General features: G+C 45.0%; 1 long non-coding RNA gene across 8 annotated transcripts in view; it reads left to right on the top strand.

The window, feature by feature from the left end:
- Gm31816 overlaps positions 1 to 18,494 on the top strand; it is a 108,745-nt gene that overhangs the window by 48,230 nt on the left and 42,021 nt on the right. The window contains exon 1 of one of the 8 annotated variants that reach the window (XR_001779166.1): positions 12,500 to 12,727. The exons of the other annotated variants lie outside the window; for them this stretch is intronic. This is a non-coding gene — a long non-coding RNA (predicted gene, 31816). Of the gene's footprint in view, positions 1 to 12,499; positions 12,728 to 18,494 lie in introns of those variants that run through there. 8 annotated transcript variants of the gene reach the window in all.

Here is an 18,494-nt window from a genome sequence, read left to right as displayed (position 1 = left end):
ATAAAAACAAACTAGAAACAGAAAGGTGACTGCATAGGTGAGGAGCAAGGGGACACCTGACAACATGGTTTAAGTCCTATAACAACGCCATGTAGTTTACAAGCAGTAAGTTGTCCTACAACATTCTAGGCTTGGTAAAATGGCATGAGGAAAGGAAACATTCTTAGGTTTATTTTATATGTGAGGCAACTAAAGCCGAGAGAGGTGCAAGAACTTTCTCCAAGCTACAAAGCAAGTCATTGAGGGAGATGGGATTTGAACTCTGACTTGTCTGACACCCAGACTACACATCTCTAACTCCAGGCTAATCCACAGTTCAGAGGAAGGCAATGGCAATTCCATTCGGATCAGCGAAGAGCCATCCAGTGCAGAAGATTGCATTTCTTCCCCTGCTGGGGGTAAATATACCAGGCCGTGTGGTGGGCTCAGTGAGGATGCCCTCCATAGGTTCACAGATTTGGATGCTTGATCCTCAGTTGGTGAACCGTTTAGGAAAGATTAGGAGGTGAGAGCTACTTGGAGAAGGTGTGTCACTGGAGATGGGTTTTGAGGTGAGGAAGCCCACACTATTCCTGGTTATTTCCCTCTGCCTCCTTGCTCGTGGAGCAAGATTTAAGCTCTTCGCTACAGCTGAAGTTCCATTCCTGCCTTCCAGCTACACGCTCCTCACCATGATGGTCACGATTGCTAGCCCCCTGGAACCCTGAACCTCACATTAAAGGTCTTCATTTATAAGTTGCCTTAGTCGTAACGTTTGATCACAGTAACAGAAAAGCTGCAAAGACATACTGCATGTGTAAAATGCTTCTGTTTTAATAGAGGGCCATTCCGTAAACAATTGATCTTCTTGGCTGAGAGTCACATTGTAGAATGAGACAGAAGGGACCAGGATGGGTGTAGGGTTATGGGTCCTGCGTCTGTTCCACCACAGGGCTTGACCCCTTGGGGGGGTCAAGACACCAGAGTCAACTGCGCTTACCCCATGCCTTCTTTGGGCGGGTGTTGGGCCATAGGGCAGCCCCAGGACACTGCTCCAGGGGTGGGGATGTGCAGCAGTCTGAGGCAAGGGACAGCAGGAGCTGGTTCAGGGGTCCCAGTCACTCAGCTATCACACAGTGTGCAGCTGATGACATGTACCTTAGGCTTCTTCCTGTCATGGCAACACAGAACAGCTTCCGATCTCACTTGGTCTACAGATGGAACCCTTGTCATTCTGGTTCTTCTCACCGCTTCTTACAGACTGGTTGGGCACATGACATGGCTATGTTGGAGCAAGGAAGGTGCTAATGCAATGGCTCTCAACCTTCCTCAATGATGTGACCCTTTAACACAGTTCTTCATGTTGTGGTGTCGCCCAACCATAAAATTATTTTTGTCACTACCTCAGAACTGTAATTTTGCTACTGTTATGAAATGTAATTATCTGTGTTTTCTGATGATCTTAGGTGACCCACGTGAAAGGGTCATTTGATGTGCTCCCCTCTCCCCCAGTCCTGGGGGTGGAGACCCATATGTTGAGAAGCACTGTGTGTGATGTCTGGGTAAGGTTTAGTTAAACATTCAGAATGGATCATGTGGTTAAAGGCTTAATCAACAGAGTCATGATCTTGGGAGATGGTGAAATACTTATGAGGTGGAGCCTAGAGGGAGGTCTTTAGGTCTTTGGGGTTATGTTCCTATGTTCTCGCCTAATTCCTTGCATTCTCAACAGGGGATGCTGTAAAATGAGCAAGGCCAGCCTTATCCATTTCTCTCTGCTTTCTTCTTGAGGTTTGCCTGTGGAACCCTAACTCCATTGGTGTCAGGGGCAACGTCAACCCTTGTCATAGTCTATCAGACACCGCCCCCTCGATCCAGTGACTAAACACCTGACAGGGAGCAATTTATATGAGGACAGGGTCACCTTTTGTCTCATGGTTTGAGGGAACCATCCACCACGATGGGGAAGGTGTGAGGAAGGGACAGCTCAAGAATGGAAGGGCAGGAGAACGATGCTGCTTGTTCACATCATCTTCCAGAGGAAGCAGTGACAGGAGAGGAAGTGAAGAGAGGCTCTAGCCCCAAGGCCCGCCCCTCAGACTTCTACTTCCTCTAGCTAAGCTCCACCTCTTAAAGGTCCCACAACTTCCCAAAACAGCACCGCCATCTAGAGACAAAGTGGAAACACATGAGCCTGTGGGGTTGGCTTCACATTCACACCACAACTAATGTCTGGACATAAAAGTCCATTAGCTAAATCAACTTCCTCCTAGGTAGTTTAATACCAGGTAATCTGTCAACCAAACAAAATATTGACCAACATAAAAGGAAGCATTTCTTCACTTTCTGGACTCATAAGACACTAATATTTCCTTAAAACACCATCAAGATTTAGAAAGGCTGCAAAAAGTCTGACCATGGTGAAGAGATAAGACAGAAATAGATAAATAATCAGAGTGTAGTCTAAAACCAGACACAAACATCTGCTCATCTCATTATGATAAAGGTAACAGAAAATGCTGGGATGAAGTTTTCAATAATTGATGGTAGTCCAACGGGACATTATTTAATTTAATTTATTTTATTTTTTCGAGACAAGATCTTGCTATGAAGCCCAATTTGGTCTGGAATTCACTATGGTACCCTGAGGGAGAAGGGCTCATATTTGTGGCAATTTTTCTACCTCAGCTTCTTAAATGCTGGGATTACAGACATGAGACTCCATAAGTGGCTAATAGGATTGGAGGTAGAGGAGTTTTATCCATTCCTCACACAAAAATAAGTTATATTCCTAAATAAGAGATGAAATAGGATAAAAATCATTTGGAAAAAGCAAGAGGATATTTTCATGATTGAACATAGATGACTATTTCTTGTATAGGCTACCAAAGACCACAGTGGAAGTGAATGAATTTCATTGCATTAAAATTAAGAACATAAATTATTAAAAAGCCTAAAAGAGCAAAACATTAAGCTGACAGACTAGATAAATCTACCCACAAAGCATCTATCAAAAGAGTCATATTCAGAGCATGTAAATAGTCTTAGTTGGTAGAAAAATGTGCTAAAAGACTTGAATAGGCCCCTTTAAAGGAAGACTTCCAAGTAACCAAAGCCACATGAAAAAATACTCAAACCTTTTGATCATCATAGGTCTGTGAATTAAACCACAGTGAGATATTACATTTTCAACAAAATGGTTACAGTGAAAGAGACAGGTATTGAGATGAGAACACAGGAAAATCAGAGTTCTCAAACAAAGGTACAAAGGTACAAATATAAATGGGATCAGGAAATATATATATATATATATATATACACATATATATATTATCTAGTATATAATATATACTATATATATGCTAGTGATATGATAAATACCACATATATCACTAGCAAATATACATAATGATATATATACATCTCACTAGAAAATTCTACCCCACCATTTTTGCATATATTGCACCATATATTGCATTATAGATCTTGTAATATATACATATATATCTTATAAACCAGCAATTTTTATGATCAATAGAGAAAAAGTATATATATACTTATTAACACACACACACACACACACACACACACACACATACACACATACATAAACAGATGTTCAGAATAGCAGTTTTTTTGTACAGGGTAAATCATGGAAGCCACCACTAATGCTTATGAATAGCAAAGTGGGTATGTAAGTTGGATCAGCCACAAAGGGGCCCCGGAGAGAATGAGTGATCTGTAGCCACTTCAGCTACACGGATGGATCTCTCTGATCCTGAGCTGTATGAAGAACTCAGCTTCAACCAGAGCAAACTGAATGATTAACAGAAAAGTTAGAAGCAGGCACCACCATTCATTCTACCATTAGGACAGAGGTTATCCATGCAGGAGCGTCATGGCAGAAGAGGGACCGGAGGTGACCTCTGGTGGCGCTGGTTGAATCTTGTTTCGTGGTCTTGTTTCTGGGCCCGTGGATGAGAGCACAGGTGGTGGTATTTGCTGAGTGGTGCATTTCTATCAGCTTTCCCCCATCTACCTTGATCTCTTTTTCATTCTTGCAAAACGTAGAAAGTAAACAGAGAGACCGAGGAGATAGCTCAGTGGGTAGGAGCGCTTGCCATGCCAGAATGAGAACGTGAGTTCAAATCTCCAGCATCCATGTAAGAAATGGCTACAGCACATATGACCATAACCACAGAGCTGTGGGGCATGGAGACAGGATCACCGGTGCTTGCAGGCCACCAGCCTATCTCCAGGTTCGGGGATAGAACCTGTTTCACAGGAAGAAGATGGAGAGAGATAGAGCAGCACACTGGGTATATTCTTCTGGCCTGCACATTCGAGCATGAAGGAGAATGCAAACATGCATGTGCATAGAACACACACACACACACACACACACACACACACACACACACAGACAGAGACAGATATACAGACAGACAGACAGACAGACAGATAGACACACACACACAGAAACAGAGAGAGACAGAGACATACATACACAGACACAGAGAAAAAGACAGAGACACACAGAAACAGAGACAGACACATAGATACACACAGAGACAGAGACAGACAGACACACAGATAGACATAGAGAGACTCAGACACACAGAGACTGATAGGCAGAGACAGACAGACACACACACACACGGGTATGGTGAGAAATAGAGGTGATATCTGTTTGTTTATTCCCCTTTCAGGTCTGTCACAGCTATCTAGCTGCCATCCTCCTAGCCACCCTACCACACAGATCCTCCACCACGGCTGAGGAAGCTGACATGCAGAAAGGAGCCTTGTCTGAGGCCTCGTCTGCTTGTGCTGACATGGGAGTCACTCCAACCCCGCGCACATCTTTCCTCCACATCCTGTTGCTTTTGAGGCATCAGCTCTAACGTTAGAGCTCAGAAATCTTGCTTTGAGTCCTTGTTCTGTCATTCACGCTCTATGATCTTGTGGAAAGCGCTCTTCTAGGTAGTTCTTCATCTTTTGACTTATATATAATTCAGGGAATTTTAGGGGGAGTAGCAAGGGTGACCATGGTAGCTGGACTGATAGTGTACATAGCACATGTGACCTGGGGCCTTGTACTCAGCAAATGCAGTGTGCCGTTTCTCCATTTAAAACAGACTAGCACACACGCCCTTCTGAGCAGGGAGCTGGAGAGCAAAGCAGAATTTACCACACTCCCTGCTGGGGGTCACTCTTCCAGGAGAATTAAATGAAAACAAACATGGAGGGCATCTTTGGTGGGAACAGGGGCATTGTTCGGGCAGGTTGTGTGCAGGTAGCCATGAAGCCTTACTCTGGGACTGAGGGAATTTGCTAGGGATCTTATGCAAATCGATTCTAGGTTGGTGATGTTCATATCATCTAGTAGAGTCCATTTTGTCCTTGACAGGAGGCAGTAGAAATGTGTGTGTGTGTGTGTGTGTTGGGTAGGGGTGGGGCTCCCAAAGGCTTCAAGAGTTACTCTTTCCAAGAGAGAGGTTTCTGCAGTCCCCTTTCACATCAGAACTGAGATGATCTTTCTGTAGTCCTCCAAGAAGAGTCGGGAAAGTAGCTAGAAGATAAATAGCATTTGTATTTGTTCAACATGGAGTCGCCTCTTCCCAAGTTTGACAGTATGTCTGCCAAGGAACTGTTAGCTCCCTGGGGTAAAGGGAGGGGTACAGGACACGGGTGCTGTAGGTGTGCCCTTCAGGGCAGGACACAGCTGGTGTTTTCTGTGAACATACGGTCATTGCTATCTTCTGAACGTGAGGGCCATGAGAAACTAGCTAACAGTCACTCTCTTTACTGGGATTAAATTGAGAGGGCTGTCTTTCTGTGCCCATAGCCAAAAGACCCCCATTCCTTCAGAAGGCTCAATTGTCCATGCTATGGGACCAGTAGGAGAAAAGGGAGAGAGCTTTAGGGGAGAGGCTGAGGAGATGGGTAATGAGCAGGAGCCAGACCCCAGTCTCTCTCCCTCCGCAGCAGTATTCTTTGCTGTGTTCCTAAATTGTACACATTGATCTGCTGTGTATAGGGTTGCATAGTGAGTTGGCACATTGATCTGCTGTCTATAGGGTTGCACAGTGGGTTGGCATGTTGATCTGCTGTGTATAGGGTTGCATAGAGAGTTGGCAATAATCTGCTGTGTATAGTGTTGCATAGTGAGTTGGCAGGAGCACTCAAGTGTAGCAGGCCTGCATGGAAATATATATTGGGTTTGGGTTTAAATGAACTGGGAGCTAGAGAATGACCTGACAGCCCTGGGGCACCTAAATGTCCAGTTCCCTTCCAACATGTCCCTTTGGAGATTGGAGGTGTCAGTCAAGAGTCCCCAGGTGTCCTCACCCATGCATGGACAGGAGGGATAGGCAGGAGTGAACCAGGTAGCCTGGCTGCTTGGTATGAAGGAGGGATGCTCTCTATACTGCTGGTCTGTGGCAGCTCGGGGTCATGAACCTTCTAACCCCTGAGAGGTGATCCTGGCTCGGGACTCTAAATTCAACCTGGGGATGGCCTATCTCCTTTTGACTTTTTCTAATATTAATATCTCGATTAATTACAGAGCAATTGTCTTTGTTTCCTTTGAGATTGCCTAGCCTTTACATGCCACCCACTCTTCTCGGAGAGTGACTTTGAGTGACATCTGAAGTTTTAGGGGTCAGCTGTTTCCTAGTGACATGTTATTAGAAAATGCAGCATTTCCCCTAAATAAGAAGGTCCTTCCCTCCTCCCTGCTCCTCCTCTCCCCTCTCCCTCCACCTCTCCTGGTATGCCATAACTCTAAAAAAGCCTGCAAGATACAGTTATTTATTCTTCTCCATTCTTCTCTCGACTTAATTTTGGGTTGAAGCCAACACTTGAGTGAAACAAAGAAGCGGCCATGAAATGTTCTCCTTCAAAGCGCAAGTGTTTGTTCTTGGGGCAGCTGCCCAACCCTTGGCACTGGGGGCTGGGAGTGGGGCGAGGGATAGGGAGATGAGGTAGACAAAGGTACACTCAGAACCCCAAAACCATGGCCCAGAAACTCAGCAGTTATGAAAGACCCCCCTTGTGGTGGGTGGAAGGCAAGCTGTCCAGAGGGAGCCTCCTCCAAGGTAATTGCTTACTTCCCGGGTTAGCCTTGGTGAAATATGTAGTCCGTTCAATAAAGCTATTGTGCTTCTCCTCTGGAAGCCACGAAGGAGGATGATTGCTTAGGAGCTCGAAGACAAGGAACCCAAGTGGGTTAGGGACCCCCATGGGGCAGGCATAGGCAGAGAAGTCTAGCAGCAGGTATCCCTGCTTCTCCCTTATCCTCCAGGCTGGGCCTCTTTGTAGAAGGAGGCCAGATACCTGGGTCACCTCAAGAATGATGAGCAACTTGACTCTGGTCTTTTATTTTATAGCAAAGTGGGACAGGATAGCCCTGGCAAGGAAGGACTTAGCTAGCAAAGTGTGGGTGTAGGATTCTGCTCCTTAAAAGAGGGCAGTTCTCCTGGGCAAACTATATTTTGTTAATGAGTCAAGGCAGAATTTTCCCCAATATTCTGCTACTGTTTTGTTTTATGTTCTCTCTTTTGGCTTATTTTATTTCTATTCAATGGTAGAAACACACATATATGCATATACACATACACACTTACACATAAACATACATACACACACATACACATACACACTCACACATGAACATACACACATATACATACTCACAATACACACATACACACATATACACACTCATACATATATGTACATACACACATATGCACATATACACACATATACACACATGCTCAATACTCTGACATACACTCATACATACACAAACATGCTCACATACATGCACACACACACTTATGCATGCACTCATACATACATACACACATGTGCATACACACACTCACACATATACATGCATACAATACTTATTCATACATACACATACATATACATACTCACCCATACACACATGCATACACACATATGCACATACCACACATATACACACGTAAACACATATACCCACATGCTCACACATATGCATACACTAACATACACTTACACATACACATACACACTCACACACATACTTATGCATGAACACACACACATACACACACATGCACACACACACATGCTCACATGCTCATGGTCTCTCTCTCTCTCTCTCACTCTCTCTCTCTCTCTCTCTCACACACACACACACACATACACACACACCCCTCAAAAGTATAATGAAGAAAGATTGGTTCAGACTACAGGAGAGGTCAGAGTGTATCAGGCCCACAATCTAATCTGAAAATTCCCTTCAGAGCAGATTTAAACCAATCAAGGCCCAAGGCAGAGACACCCCAGTCCACTTTACTAGGCCTTCAGCTCTCCTCGATTCTGCTCTGGTCTTAGGAGAACAGGGCTGAGGTTAGGAGGCTACCTCCAGGAACAAGCAACTGAAAGGTCGGCCAGACCCGTGCTGGCAAGTTGGATGGGGCTCAGCACAGTCCAAAGCTGGAGAGGGGAGACTGGGAGGATGGCAGGGGGTGAACATCCAGGCTGACTTGTAAGAAGAGGGGACGGGACTCTAAGTAGAAGGGAGTAACAAGGGTTCAGTGTCAGTGGGGGGCATCTGTCTGTCAGGTGAGCTGCCCGATACTGCAGAAGAATCCTGGCAGGGGGATGAAGGGTGGAACGGTCCATGGGAGTCTAGACCAGTTGTATGATTGTCTTGGTGGCCTGGAGCTGGCAACCCTCCAGTGACTTTCCATATTGTTTGTCCTTTGCTTCACTGGGACTCCGACTCACCATTTCTGCTTCAGTTAAAAAAGGAGAAACTCTAAACACTACCCTGACTCATGTGTGAGACTTCAAGCCCCAGCAGTAGCAGCAGCTGGGCTTCCCAGAGGAAGACATGAGGCCTTTCATCCTATGGTCTGCTCTGCTGTTGGAAGTCCTAGTCAATTGCCAAGGGTCTCTGTGTTTACTCCATTAGGAAACTAGATAGAGCTGATCAATGCTAGAAGGACTCTAGTTAACTCTCAAGAGGAGGCAATTATAGATAGCAGAATACAAATCGATGTAAAATTCTCCCTTCCACACAGGGTGAGGGTGGCTGCCAGCAGGCCGGAGAGGTGGAGTTAGGCTCCTCCTTGGAGGACCACTGTGGACAAAGGACTACTTCAAAAACAGTTCTCCTGCCCCTAGATGCCAAAGCTGGCTAAGGGTCCACTTGTGGGCTGTGAGCAAGTCAGAGGACCTCCCTTGGTCCCTTCTTGAAGGTGGCATCACCAGCATGGAGAGACACTCATGATCCACCAAGGGATTTCATGATGTCACTTGATAACCGCCATCTTTTTTTTTATCGTCATATCTATTTCTCAGATCAGGGAGATGAAGATCAAGTCATTGAAATGGATGAACCAAGACCACATAACAGTTAGAACAACAATGCCTTAATGGCCTTAATCTCTGTCCTCCGATCTTATATCCCTCATGCTTTTCTTTAGGTCACATTTTGAAGCATTTTAGACAGTTAATATCATCTACCTAACACTGTGAGGCAGATATTATTAATACTACAATTTTACCAATTGGACAGTTAGATTCTGTGCTTCAAAGGCATTAAGAGACTAGTCTGAGGTCATATGTGTTATTCTATACCTTCTATTCTATGCCCTTACATAGTTTCATTACTGTCAAAAGAGATTTATGTTGTTGTGGTGGGTTGTTTGTTTGTTTGGTTTGGTTTGGTTTTGGTTTTTCAAGACAGAGTTTCTCTGTGTAGCCCTGGCTGTCTTGGAACTCACTCTGTAAACCAGGTTGGCCCCAAACTCAGAAATCTGCCTGCCTCTGCCTCCCAAGTGCTGGGATTAAAGGCTTGCTCCACCGGCTGTTGTGGTGGTTTGAATATGATTGGCCCATGGGAAGGGACACTATTAGGAAGTGTGACCTTATTGGAGGAGGCCTAGTCTTGTTGGGGGAAGTGTGTCACTGGGGGGTGAGCTTTGGACGTTTCCTCCTATGTTGGGGCTCCACCCCGTGTGGAAGAGAGCCTTTGGAGCAAGATGTAGAACCAAAAGTTTCTTCTCCAGCACTATGTCTACCTAGATGCGGCCATGCTTCCCACCATGATGATAATGGATTGAACCTCTGAAACTGTCAGCCAGCCCCAGTGGATGTAATGATGGTATTCTAGTCACTGTTCTATTGCTGTGAGGAAACACTATGACCACAACAACTTGTATAACAGAAAGCATTTAAATGGAGCTGGCTTACAGTTTAGAGGTTTGGTCCATTTTTTTTTTTCCCACCATGTCAGAAAGTATGGTGGCATGCAGGCAGAGATGATGCTGAGAGGTAGCTGAGAGTTCCACATTTGGATCCACTGCCTGAGAAGAGAGACTCTAGGTTGGGCATGGGGTTTGAAATATCAAAGCCCACCCCCCAGGCACATTTCCTCCAACAAGGTCATACCTCCAAATCCTTTCAAATATGCTACTCCCTGGTGACTAAATACTCAAATCTATGAACCTATGTGATCCTTTCTTGTTCAAACACAGATGGACTCATCTGCCTTCCCAACAAACCACCATCCTATAGAATCTCTTTCTTCCCACGCTATCACAGTTAAAAAACCAAATGCCTCTAGTGGGGCTGCTTAGAGGAAGCACTTTCTTTTGGCTGTTTCTCTGCTGCTCCTGGACTGTCCTCCCTTGTCTCAGGATTTCTCTCTGGTTGGGGGATAATAATTCAAGAGTGGCCATCCCTTTAACAGACTATGATGGCTCATCTACAGAGATCATCTGCAGAACTTAACAGAATTTATGTTGCACTTCAAGCTACATAAGGTTGGGGTTCCCCACTTTACCAGTATTTAAAAGCTGTCCCCTAAAGTGTGGCGTTAAATGCCTCAGGAAAACAAGTAGTCACAACTACAGCCCCACCTTTCCCTGTGCAGTGGGAGTTAGCTTGACCCAACTTGTTTGTTTTTTTTTTCAAGATTTATTTAATTATTTTATGTATCTGAGTACACTATAGCTGTCTTCAGACACACCATAAGAGGGCATAGAGCCATTACAGATGGTTGTGAGCCACCATGTGTTTGGTGGGAATTGAACTCAGGACCTCTGGAAGAACAGTCAGTGCTCTTAACTGCTGAGCCATCTCTCCAGCCCTTGATGCAAGTCTTAAGGGAAAAAATTCTAAGATTTTCTTGATGGAGATTTCTTTCTTTGCTTTGAAAGGGGGACATTTAGTAGAGATTATGTCTTCCTCGACACCATTTACTAAAAATCCCATTTTATAACCTGAATGAGTAAGACGGAGAGAGTTCTAGAATTTTCAGGTTATCATTAACAGTAACTTCTGAAGATAGCTTCACAGTGGGTTAGCAGACAGTATCAGCTCATGGCATCTCACCAGATACTCAGAAGTAACACGAAGCAGGCTACCTTTATTTCTGTCTTATCAGTGAAGGAAATGGGCCTGAAGCTTTCAGGCTAGGAGTTGCCAAGGAATAGACCAAGATCTGCAGGGGCTGGCAAGCCTGGGCTCTGGGGTCAAGAGCATTTGTTCCTGAAAGCAGAGCTCTTCCACGACGTTATGGGAATGTTGTAGCGGGACATCTTAAGAGTGTTTGGGTTACCTACTTCCCTGGTAGCCGAAGGTTTGCTAGTGTCGGCTGTTGGGGTCCGTGGTGTTCTGGAGGCCCACCTCAACCCTCTGAAAGAACCTGCTCTGGCTTAAAGGTGGGGAGATTTGAGGGCCCCTCCATTCCTTGGATATATATCAGTGTTGTGCGTATAGAAGGCTCTAGAAAGGTTGACATGAATGAATGCATAATTCAATGATGAGAGCCAAGCTTCTCACATCCAGGCAGATCTGCCTCCCGGTGCACCATTCTGCGTCTTGTGCGTTCTTTGATCCTGAAATCCTAAAATCAGCTCTTGGATTTTAATAAAACAGATTGGTGGCCTTTTACTTAGCAGAATCAGGAAAAGGAAGCTCGGGAGGAAGGAGATTCTCGGGTGGGGAAATCAAGGCAGAAACTTGCGCACTGCTGTTGAAGGAGACCCACCTCGAGGAGAGGAGCCATCCTTGGTTACTGCCCTGACTTCCAGATCTCTGGGGAGGAGATGCTCCAGCCAATCTTGTCCTTTTTACCAGAGCTGTTGAACACGTGGGACCCTGGCCTCCAGCCAGAACTCCTGCTTCAGAACAGAGGACTGATAAGCAGACAACGTGACTGGCTGGCTGGCTGGCTGGTGCAAAGCCTCTCCTGGATTTCATTTGTGACAAACTACTCTTTATAAACCCCAGAACTGCCCATCGTAGCTGGGGTGAGCAAAGCACCAGGGCTGAAAGGGAAAAACAATTAGAAATACAATTACTGTTGTAAAAGCCGGTCATAAATATTTGCGGTCTCTCTCTGGAGAGGAGGGACAAGATGACAGCTCACAATTCCTTGTATTGACAAAAGAGGAAAGAGCCCATGAAACTGGTCATTTGCCTGGGTGTTTTTATCTATCAGATCCAAGAGTGGGAACGAGGGAAGCATGAATGATTGGATTAGCTGGTCGGCCTCCGTGCGCTTTTGCAGTATCAGCAATGTGCAGTTGCTGCAGCCCTGCCTCGGACCTGGGCGTGCACATGGACACACAGACACGTTCATTCACAGGCTGGGGAGGAGACCCTTCCATGTCATTCAGCCGAGAGGGCCACAGACTCATAGACAAGAGGAGGGCTTCACCCAGGCCGGACACAGACAGAGGTGAGAGTCTTTCCCTCTCCGATGCTTGTCCTCATTGTTAGAGACTGACAGAGAAAAAGACATGGTGGACGGTTCCATTGCACTGTCAAGGGCCCAGACCCCTTGCAATGCCCTTTGAGTTGATATTATTTGTGCCCCAGACTTTCCTTCCAAGAGTCCATTTGGCCGTGCCTTGGGTGGTCTTGGCTCTATTACAGGCTCAATGTGGCAGGGCCTGTTCCTCTGATGGTGCCAGTTCTCTAGTGCCTGCCTTCTCTGACTCCATTCTCTCCAGCTCCAGGGCACCACCACACTCTCTGGTGGGAGTGGGGTCGATGAACATGGCAGGGGATGGGCACGGGAACTGTGAGTGCCCTCTGATGCTCCGGACAGAAGCCCCCTCTGCAGACATATGCAACCACCTGGCACCTATGCCCACCAGCAGGAAGAGAGCTCCCCTTGCTGGGGCACTGTGCCAGCATGGCAGATGGGCATGTGTGTCAGCTGCCAAGGGACCTCAGAGAGGATCCAAATAGGTCTGCATTTTTGGAGGGCAGGACATTCTCTCCTTTACTCCTCTTCCTAAATGCAGAAGCAGCGAGAAGACCACCTATTACATATTGCCTTGGTTTCCCTGGGTTCATCTGACTTTGCTCACCCCTGCGGCCACCTCTTCCCTGTCGCCTGTGAGGATGAGGAAAGATGTGTGGGACACACTGGCCTCTTTCAACCTCCCCACACACCTACAAACATTCTGAACATGTATGCCTCTCTGCTGAGAGACGCAGGACCCCCAAAACCTGTTTGCTGGGGCTTGTCTTACGTCTTCTTGACCAATGACTGTGGAGTTCGAGTTTGATTACTGAGAAGAGGTGGAGACCAACTGCCTCATGGGCAGCTCTTGCTTTTCTGGCTAATAGAAGTTGTGGGACAAATTTATTCCATAATAACAAAATCTGCATCCGGCTTAATTCCAGCTCTGCCCTGAAGCAGCTGAGAACAAATCTACCTTCCTTTCCCCTATGACAGCTCTTCAAATATTTGAATCCAATGCTCACATCCCTGAAGAGCCTTTGCTTCTCCAGGCTAAGAGTTTCTTGGTCCTTTCCATTCCTATAGTCATGCTTTGAGTGGCACAGGATCCAAATCGCTTGTTAGGATTGTGTCATTGTTAATTTTTTTCTTGGGGAGAGGGGTCTTTGCTGTGTCACACAGATCTGAGTTTGACTGATCTTCAATGCAGTGGGGTTGACTAAATGGGAAGGAGGCATGGTGATCACAGCCCAGGCTGCCATCTACAGCAACTCAATTACACACACATTTGAACTAAATAACATTATTATATATTTGGGGGGGTCTATCCTTGTTAAAATAGACATCATTATTTATATTCTGAAATTTAAAAAAAGGGGGGCACATAGTGGCGACTTCACTTCCTTTGGGTCATGTGGTTAGTCTACCATAAAGCAAGGGTAGTAACCTAAGGCTTTGGATTCCACATGAAGTACTCTCCCTGACCCGGACCTCAGCCATGAAACTGGCCATTGTGAAGGCAGGTCGTGGGCCTATGTAACTATATACCTGCAGGGCAAAGACAGAGGATGTGAACTAACAAGTGTCAGCAAGATTAGCTCAGGGGCTTAGGGGTGTGGTTTAGTGGTAAAGGGTTTGCTTTGCATGTGTCAGGTTGGGGTTCATCCTTAGCAACACACATGCACACACACACACACACACACACACACACTGTGAGAGCAGAAGGGAAGGGGCTTTTGCTCTTCCCTCTTGGTTGAATGGCTTTAAAGATACATGATGTCTCAGTATCACTGATGTATCTGAAACACACAATAGGTGCTTATGATTTGGACTAGACCTTCGGTTTGGTTTAGATCCAATGGTTGCCCTAAAATTTGCTCAGAATACAGAATAATTCTGAACATGGGAGGCAGTGAGTTTAGTGTGGCATCAAAAATCACACACTGTAGGGTACTTGGCTGATTCCTGTTACAGCTTTGTTTCTTGATGACCATTGACCAATTAGCAGATCTTGTTTATTCTCTATTCCTCTGTCCATAAAATATGGATAGCACTTTTAGAATATATCTTATTACATAAAACATAAATTATATTATATAGAACTAGGTTATTCTTCCAAGACCTAAGAAGATTTTCAGTTTTAACAATGGAGATAGCATTTATAATCAGTAAAATCAACTCTAGGTTCGCAGTTTTAAGAGTCCTGCTCTGAGTCATGTGACCATGCTCACAATGAAGATTTAGTTTAACAACTTTCCCCTCTGCAGACCATGGTAACCATGGATCTGTTTGCTGAGTCTATAGTTTGCCTTTCACAGAATGTCTTATAAATGTGATATATATGTAGTCTGTCAAGTCTGACTCTTTTAACTTAGTGTAATCAATTTGAGATTTATTCATGTTGCTGAGTATGTCAGGATTTCTTTTATTTCTGGGTAGGATCCTACTTTATAATGTACATGTTCTGCCTAAGCTAGTTGTTTTCAGTTACCAGTGATTATGAGTATATGAACTATCCATATTTTACATAAGGAGGAATAGAGAATGAAGATCTGCTAGCTGGTCAGTGGTTAGTGAGAAGCAAAACTGTGCCAGGAATCAACAAGTGCCCCAGAGTTTGTGATTTTGAAGACCACACTGAAGTCGCTGCCTCTCATGTTAAGAATTATTCTATGTTCTGAACATGTTTCTATAACATGCAGGATTTACGTGAACCTAAGTTGATTTTGTGTGGTAAACACTTAGGCACAAACTGAAAGCTCATATGACACATATGAATGTAATTTTGCAAGTATCTTCCCAGCTGTGTCCCCAAATGGCACATCATTTTGCATTCTTCCTGCTATGCAAGATGTTTCCAGGTGACTCATAGGTGACCCAGTGCTTTTTGTAGTTGACTATTAGTTATTTTTAGTACTTATTTGTTTAAAAGATTTATTTTGAGTTATGTCTGTCTGTGTGCGAATATATGCACATGAGTGCATTTGCCTGCAGAAGTCAGCAGAGGGCGTCAGATCCCTCAGAGCCGGAGTGACAGGCAGGTGTGAGCCACCAACATGAGCACTGGGAACTCAACTGCAGGTCTTTCCCAAGCACAGAAAGCACACCCAATCACTGAGCCGCTTCTCTGGTCCCTGTTCTTTAGTTTTGCCTGCACTAACACTTAGGCACCATCTCTCATTGTAATCTGAATTCCTATTTGTTCAACTGCTAGCAGTGTTGAACATGTTTGCTATGTGTGTGGCTGCTTTGGTAAAGTGTTTACTGTTCATGGTTTTTAGAAGCCTGATTGGTTTATGAGTTCTAAGCTTTAGGGATTATTCATGTGTCCTGGATTCGAGTTCTTTGTTAGATGCTGGTTTAAGAAATACTTCTACCTACTCCCTAAGTTGTCTGCTAATTCTTCCAATTAGAGTTTGTTAAGGGGTTTTTATAAAATGCATATTGTCATTCTTTTCTTTTACAGGTTATGATTTTGATGTGACATCTAAGAAATCTTCAACCTGGAATCACAAGTTTTTGTTTATATTTTCTCCTACAGCCATAGCATCTCAGGACATGTTTAGGTTTGTGTGTGTGTGTGGGGGGGGGGGGTAAGGGAAAGGCCCCTGATGGCATTAGTGCTGCTGAGCTTCTGTGTCTCCTACCTTGCTCTAGGCCAGCTGTTCATGTGCACTGAAGACCTTTCACATAATGTCTGTGCTAATATTTACATCCCTAGTTAACTAGTCTGGCCTCTGCTGCCCTGGGCATTTCTTCAACTCAAACAGGATGGAGTCTCAGTCTTTCAGGTCACTCCATTCCCAGTCTGAGTGCCAAAGCAGAGCGTGTTAAGAGCTGGAAGTTGCTTCATGAGAATCGAATCCGGGCCTTGACTGGGACATGTCCAGTGAAAGATATACTGGCGTTAGCTTTGTTGTATAAGACCTATGGATGAAGTTTTGAGAATTTATTGGTCACAGTAGGTACTGGCTTGGAGACAGGATGGAGCTTTCCTGGCTATGGGTGTGTCCATTAGAAGAGGTCTGCTGATCTCCAGCAGCGCTTCTTTCTGAGAGAGTCAGGGGTAGAATGAGTGAAAGTGGATGTTAGTGGAAGAAAACCCAAGGGGCCCTGGTCATAGTCTGTTTTCATATCCCCCTTTCCTGACTCTAAAGACCAATGCTGTTCTTACAGAACTTGGAAGATGTGGTGGCCTTGCTATTTTCTCCACAAACCTGACATGTTGCCCCCTAAGTACTAGTGTCCAGGGTCAGGGAATTGGAGGGAAGGATATAAAGAAAGAGGGGGTTTATGTTGGTTTGCAAGAAAAAGCTTCAAGATAGTGAAGAATGGGCTTAACACCATATCAGAAAAAAAAATCTAGATGCCTACACTAAGGCACAGAGGAGCTAGACTGTAGCCTGAACAATTGCGTGGAAATTGTTCTAGTGAGGATTGGCTTCATGTAGCTCCATGGACTTGCAGGAGTTAAGCTTGGTCAAGAAACTGAATCCATCTCTTTGCCTCTGATAGGAATCTCATGCAAGACATCCAGAGAGAAGAGCCCAGAAGAGATGGCTCAGCTTTTCCTGGTTATTAACTCACGTATCCAGCTCTATGTTGACATTGGTTGAAGTACTGGTACCTATGCTCTCTATGAAGTGATAGATAGTTAGTTGGTGGGCAGAAGTTGAGGGCAGGATTAACAGGAGACTAAAGACTGGGAACCCGGGATGGAGTGAATGGAAAAGTTAAGTATCCAATAAATTTAATGTCCAGTGATTCCAGGTGCTGAGGGCACAGATTTCACAGCCCACAGATTAGACTGCACTGCATTTTCTTTGCCATATTTTTATGTTTCTTTGGGCTACTGTTTCTCATCTATGAAATGGGAGCTATAGCAACCATCATCGCCAGCGATGTGGTGAGCATTTAATGCTTGCCTTGTCTTCATACACATTTTCTCATTTAATACCCATAACACATCCTTAGCATCTCTATTTTCCAGGTGAAGTGAAGACTCAGTAAATTTAAGGATTGCACCCACTCTTGCCTAGCCATGAACAACTTCCTGAACAGAATGACTAACACAAAAGGAAGTCGCACCTCCCCCTTGTCTGTTTGTGTTGATTAATTCACTAATTGTGAGATAAGGCTTGACTTTGTAGCTTGGAATGGCCTGGCACTCACTATGTAGCCCATGATGGTCTTGAACTCATGACAGTCCTCTTACCTCAGTCTCTCTAGTGAGTGATGACATGATTGGCGTGAGCTACCACTTAGGACACCTTCCCTCTGTTTTGCTTATGGACATGGATGCAGATGTAAGCCTAAAGTATAGGCAACTGCCACTGTTCACCTTCATGGAACACAGCAACCAGCCCAGATTTGCAGGAACCTAGAGGCATTGCGTTCTCCATCCAGGGATTTTCTGAAGTGGCCCAGAATTTAGATTACCTTTGTCTGAGTCTTCACTTTAAAAAAAATCATCTTCTGCTACATATGCAGCTAGAGACACGAGCTCTGGGGGTACTGGTTAGTTCATATTGTTGTTCCACCTATAGAGGGTTGCAGACCCCTTCAGCTCCTTGGGTACTTTCTCTAGCTCCTTTATTGGGGGCCCTGTGCTCCATCCTATAGATGACAGTGAGCATCCACTTCTGGTCTTGCAAACTTTATATGCCCCAGTACAGGGGAATGCCAGGGCCAAGAAGTGGGAGTGGGTGGGTAGGGGAGCAGGGCGCAGGGTGGGGGAGGGTATAGGGAACTTAGG

Source organism: Mus musculus, chromosome 9 (assembly GCF_000001635.26).
Source record: "Mus musculus strain C57BL/6J chromosome 9, GRCm38.p6 C57BL/6J".
Classification (NCBI taxonomy): domain Eukaryota; kingdom Metazoa; phylum Chordata; class Mammalia; order Rodentia; family Muridae; genus Mus; species Mus musculus.
Note: the sequence above shows the minus strand (reverse complement) of the source record. Positions and strands in the feature narration are given on the sequence as shown.